Genomic DNA, 5,843 nt, shown 5'->3' with positions numbered 1-5,843 from the left:
GTGGGGGTGGTGACCACAGGGGAACAGGATGGGCATGGGGACAGGATGGTGTGGGGGTGGTGACAAAGGGGAACAGGATGGTGTGGGGATGGTGACCAAGGGGACAGTGCAGGGATGGGGACAGGATGGTGTGGGGATGGTGGACAAGGGGGACAGGATGGGGATGGGGACAGGACAGGGACAGGACAGCGTGGGGACAGGGTGCTCCAGCTGCCTGCAGGGCCGGCGGAAGTGGCTCAGCTTGTGGGGAACAAACCGGGGAACAAACCCAGCGTCATCCCCCAGCCCGAGCAGAGTCAGAACCCACAAATCGCTTCCCACCACCAATTTGTTCTCTCACAAGAGATCAGATAAGCTAATCAGCGCGGCTCCATCTGTCGAAAGGACGGGGGGGAAGGGGGGGGGGGAAATACTGCTTATTTACATTTTTTCCTTTTCTTGATGTAACTTCTAGATCTAATCAGCACCAAGCTGCGCTTTAATTGGAATCATGGAGCAGACGTGCATTTCTCTACAGCTCGTTTGTCTCCTCAGCACAAAAAATCCTCAGCCCAGTGCTCACGGTGGCTCTCGGCATCCTCCCATCCTCGGACAGCTCTGACGGGAGCTGGGGGACAGTGCGGTCCCCGCCCGGCTCCCTGCGGAGCTGGAGGATGGATGGGAGATGCTGGAGGGATCCCTGGGAGCCAAAGGCCCTCCCGAAACGGGAAGAGCTATTTCGGTGTGACGGCGGCAGCAGCTCGGCTCTGCTCTGCCGAATGAGACCCGACAAGCACAAGATCTTCCCCAGCCCTGCAGCAGCCCGAGCTGCTAAAGTCGCTGCAGATATTGTGACCTTTCCAGAGATCGGGGAGGTTTAAATAGCGCACCGCGGCGACTCCCAGGCACAGCCGCGGCTCGCAAGCGACAATTTCCAGGTCAGCAGAGCTGCAGCAGCGCTGTGACCCCGCAGCTCCCCGGGCACGCTGAGCCGGAGGTGTCGCCGCCGGGAAGAGCCTCCGGGACAGCCCCGGCCCGGGTTGTCGCTGTCACACCGATGGGCACCGCCTGGATCGCAGCCGACGGTGTTGAGCTGCAAATTAGCAGTCAGAAGCTGTTAAGTGCTTGAATCGGAGCGCGGTGATGAGAAAGGGATGGGGACAGCGACGAGACACCCCGTCTGCTCCCCAAAGCGCCCCATTAAGGCAGAATTAATGGATGCATGCCAGGCGGGTCACTGGAGGACAGGGATGTTTGCACTCCTCCTTTCCCACAGCCCGGCTGGTGGCTAAGCTGGAAAAATCCCCGAGATGGGCAAATGCCAACACACTAAACTGCGGTTTATGTCACCTAGAGCATTCTGCAAAGTCTCAGTGATCTGCAAATAATTAAAGGAGAAAGCAATCAATCTTGTTGTTCAAAACAGCGATTAGCCCGGGAGAACCCGGCATTGTAATTCCATCGGCACCCGGGGGGAAGATGCCGCATGCATAATGAGAGCTGCGAGTCCTCACAAGTTCAAGGACCACGGGGTGTTCTCCATTTGCGATGGGAATTTCCTGCGCGGCTCCGGGGCTGTGTCATGCCGTGTTTCACAAGCCCTGCGCCGGAGGAGCAGCTCTGCGCCTGGTCGGGCACAGCCCGGGGTGGAGAGCACTTGTCCCTGGCTCGTCGCAGGGATGCAGAGGCTGCGGAGGAGGAGAGCCCAGGTCACACCCAGCCGCCAGCCAGGCCACCGCTGAGGTGTCCCCGTGTGGGGACAGAGCTCTGGGGAGAGGCCAGGCCAGCCCTGTCCCTTTCCAGAGAAGTATTTTGGTTGAAAACCCCTCTAAAATCAAGTCCGGCTGTTCCCCCAGCGCTGCCAAGGCCGCCGCTAATCCATGTCCCCAAGTGCCACATCGCCAGGGCTGTTCAGTCACCCCGGGCAGCCTGTCCAGTGTTCCTTCCTTGCAGGGAGGGAATTTTCCCTAAACTTCCCCTGGCACAGCTGGCAGAGCTCTGTCCCTCAGGGCTTACAGTGACCACAGCCACCAAAGCCACCTCCTGCCCTTGTCGCCACGTGTGACCAAAGCGAAGTTTTGATCCCGGTTTTGGCACAGCCCAGGGCAGAACCCAACCGGCTCTGAGTCCATCTCCTCCAACCAACCTCCATGCAGCCTCCAGCACAGCCCAAACGCAGCGCAGCCAGGCAGGAGCACAGCTCTGGGAAGAGCAAAGAGAGAGGAAAGCCCTCCCCGAGCAGCAGGGCTGTGCAGCACTTCCTACCCACCTTCCGCGGTGTGTTTGGAGCCGGGCTGTGTCTGCGGCTGCGGCAGCCCCGAGAGCCGGCAGGGATCGCCCGGCGGGCTGCGCTCCGTCGTTCCCGCGGTTTCGCAGCTCCCATCCCGCCTCGCCGCAAGGCGAAGAGGAAATTGCAATTATTTGTTGATGGTTTTTCGGAGCCCTCATCCAAACGCGCTGCTCCCCGAGCCCAGCGCTTCCCCAGCGCCGCCACAGGAGCTCCTTGTTTGCTCTTCACCATTTACCTGCCTCTCCCCCAGCTCCTCTGCCAAGCCAATTCCCAGCGCGGCTGTGGGAAGCCTCGGCTTGGAAAAAATAATATTTCATAGCTTAGAAGAGAGAAAGGCAGAAAACATTTTCCTCGCATTGCAGAGCTGCTGTGACCATCAGGAGACCCCGGCCTGGTGGCTGTCCCTGCAGAGATGAAGCTTTCTGTGCCCAAAACCAGACTCCATGAAGTCAGAAGGGATTTCCAGCAGCTTTTCCAGTGCAGTGACCCCAGTTCTGTGTCCTCAGCACCAGCGTGCTGCCCCAGGAGCAGGGCATTGCATGGATCACTCAGGGCATTGCATGGAACACTCAGCAGGGCATTGCATGGAACACTCAGCAGGGCATTGCATGGAACACTCAGGGCATTGCATGGAACACATCCAGCAGGGCATTGCATGGAACACTCAGAGGGCATTGCATGGAACACTCAGGGCATTGCATGGAACACTCAGGGCATTGCATGGAACACTCAGGGGATTGCATGGAACACTCAGCAGGGCATTGCATGGAACACTCAGCAGGGCATTGCATGGAACACTCAGGGCATTGCATGGAACACTCAGCAGGGCATTGCATGGAACACTCAGGGCATTGCATGGATCACTCAGGGCATTGCATGGAACACTCAGGGCATTGCATGGATCACTCAGGGCATTGCATGGATCACTCAGGGCATTGCATGGAACACGTGCATAACTGCACTGAGCTCCATGCAGCTCTGCTCTTTCATGTCCCTGCAGGGACTTTCCTCACTGAACTGCAGCTGCTGCTGGACTGTCCCTGCCAGGGCAGGAAATGGAGTCAGAGAGTGGCTAGGGCTGGAAAACACCTCTCAGATCATGCAGCCTGGCCATAAATACACACCAAGTGCAGGCAGAGATGTCTCTGGCACAAGGGTCTCCCCACACTGGGCTTCCTTCTGCTGCATGAGGAGCACAAAGCCACGAGATCCACACCCAGAGCAGATTTTACCTCCTGAACATCAAGAACCCAGACCAAAGAGAGGTTTTGATGGGCTGATGCTGAGCTCCACCTGACCTCTGGAAGGAGCTGCAGGTTGCTTCCAGCCAGCCCTGGAGGCGATGTGGAGATGGGAAAAACTCCCCATTTCCCAAAGCCAGAGCACGAGTTTGGGCTGGAGCTCGGAGCTGGTGGCTGCAGGCCCTGAGCCCATCCTGTGCACAGGGCTGCTCACAGAGCCAGAGCCCAGAGCAGGAAACAGCTCTGGGGCAGCAGAGCTCCCTCAGGGCAGATCTGAGTCAGTCCAGCCCTGCCACGAGCTCAGCACCAACCCCAGATCTGCTCAGTAATCCCAGAGCTCTCAGCAATCCCAGAGCTCTCAGCAATCCCAAGGCTCTCACCACCTTCACCCCACACACCCTCTGCCTTCAGGATGGACATCATGGACATCAGGAGGAATTTCTTCATGGAAAGGGTGGTCAGGCGTTGGAACTGCCCGGGGAGGTTTGGAGTGCCCATCCCTGGAGGTGGCCAGGGAAGGTCTGGATGTGACACTCAGTGCTCTGGGCTGGGTGACAAAATGAGAATTGGGATCAGCTTGGACTCGATGGTCGGGGAGGGCTTTTCCCGCCGGGATGAGGCTGGGATCCTGAGCCAGCCCCAGGTCAGCTGCAGAGCAGGGTGCAGGCAGCGGAACATCCTCACCTCTGCCCGGCTCCACTCTGCTCCCGGGCAGGGCAGGGCAGGGCGAGCCCCGCGGGAGGACCAGGAGGGATTTGCAGGAGAACCAGGAGGGATTTGCAGGAGAACCAGGAGGGATTTGCATCCGCGGCTGAAAGCTGTGGGAGCGGCGCTGGAATTCCGCGGGAGGCGATGAGAGGGGCCGTGCCAGCGAGAGAGGCTCGGCTGCAATTAGGAAGCCAATTTGGGCAATGTTTTGATTGGGAGGGGTTTACATGCCGGTGGTCTCCGGAGGCAGAGCTCCTGCCTGGGAGGGTTTGCCGCTCAGCCCATCCCTTTGTGCGATACTCAGCCCGAGCTGCATCTGAAAGAATCAGCCTCACTTATTATCAAAGCCGCAAACCATCTGGTTCCACTTTGCCGGGGAAAGGCAGCGAGTGGAAATCTGGTTTCACTTGGGTTTTCCTTCCCTGGGTTATGGTTTGCTCCATGTTTAATGTTGTTACTGCAATTCGATCGTTGGGCAGTGGGTGGCCCGGTTCCCCCATTTGAAACTAATTTACAGCTTTGTCTGGCAAAACTGTTGCTTCCAATCAATTAGCGCTGACACCGAAATTAAACCGTCCTGGGGTCTTGACACATGAGGAAGCAGGTCCTCGTTTTTGGGAAGAAATTTGCTCTTCAGAGGGGAATCTGGTGGTTCACTCTTCCCCCGTGCCAAGCAGGATTTTTATTTTTAAAGACCCAAGACTGTGTTTCTTTTCAGGAGGTTTAATAGGGAAGGCTGAGATCCCTCGTGGATGCTATTTTAGTTTTACAGCCGTGACCTTGTTAAGGAGATGGACAAACAAGCCAGAAATGGAACATTAATAAATAAAGCCTGAATCCATCAAAACATCCACAGCCGCCTCCATCAGCCCTGCAAAAACACTCGGAGTGTTCCCCAGCACCCTCCTTCCCTCCAGCCAGGCCTGACCAGCTCCTTCCATCATCCCTGCTGCATTCCAGGCTTTTTCCAGAGGCTGCAGGTGAGCTCTGGATGGCACCATGGACTCCCCAGAGCCCCAAGGGTTTATCTCCCTCCTCCTCTTGCTCCCCCATGAGCAGAGGTGACCAAAGCCTGGCCAAAGCCTGGCCAAAGCCCACCCAGGCGAGGCTGCACTGCCCCCGCAGGCAGCAATCCCAGCGCGGGGAGGTTTGGCTGCAAACGCTGGGATTTCAGAGTCCCTGGAGGATGAACAATGCCCTGAGACTGAGGCAAGGCTCCCCGGGGTGCCTGGGAGCAGCAGGATTTGGGCTGGGAGCTGGGAAGGAACAGAACTCACTCCCTGTGGCAATGCCACCCTCAGCCTCCCTTCCTGCAGCACAGACCCAGTGCTCCCTTGGGATGAGGATCCACAGCGGGCAGAGAGCCAGGGCAGCACTCCAGCCCTCCACCCAGGGCTCAGCGCTGCCTCCAGGAGCAAACAAGAGTGGCATCCACCTGGAAACCTGGGAAATGCTGTGCTCTGCCCCTTGCTCCCTGGCCAGGGCCCAGGGTCACACAGGGCAGGGGACAGGTGACCCTGGGCAGGTTCCTCTGTCCCATCCCTGCTGAGACCTCCCAGCTCCTCCTCCCGTCCTGCACAGGGCCAGAGGGACAATGCCAGCCCAGGGACGAGGCCAGCAGGCTC

At 58.3% G+C, this 5,843-nt stretch overlaps 1 long non-coding RNA gene across 2 annotated transcripts; it reads right to left on the bottom strand.

The window, feature by feature from the left end:
- Positions 1–310: 310 nt before the first annotated feature.
- LOC146432509 (uncharacterized) lies at positions 311–2,856 on the bottom strand. 2 transcript variants are annotated; one of them, XR_014854220.1, is made up of 3 exons: positions 2,505–2,851; positions 2,249–2,367; positions 311–1,667 (listed from the first exon to the last, which is right to left on the bottom strand). It is a non-coding gene; the product is annotated as an uncharacterized LOC146432509 (long non-coding RNA). The 2 variants fall into 2 exon arrangements; XR_014854219.1 differs by having other exon boundaries at positions 2,249–2,856.
- Positions 2,857–5,843: the final 2,987 nt, after the last annotated feature.

The sequence above is a fragment of the Lichenostomus cassidix genome, chromosome 10 (assembly GCF_008360975.1).
Source record: "Lichenostomus cassidix isolate B80296 chromosome 10, HeHo_3.0, whole genome shotgun sequence".
NCBI lineage: Eukaryota > Metazoa > Chordata > Aves > Passeriformes > Meliphagidae > Lichenostomus > Lichenostomus cassidix.
Note: the sequence above shows the minus strand (reverse complement) of the source record. Positions and strands in the feature narration are given on the sequence as shown.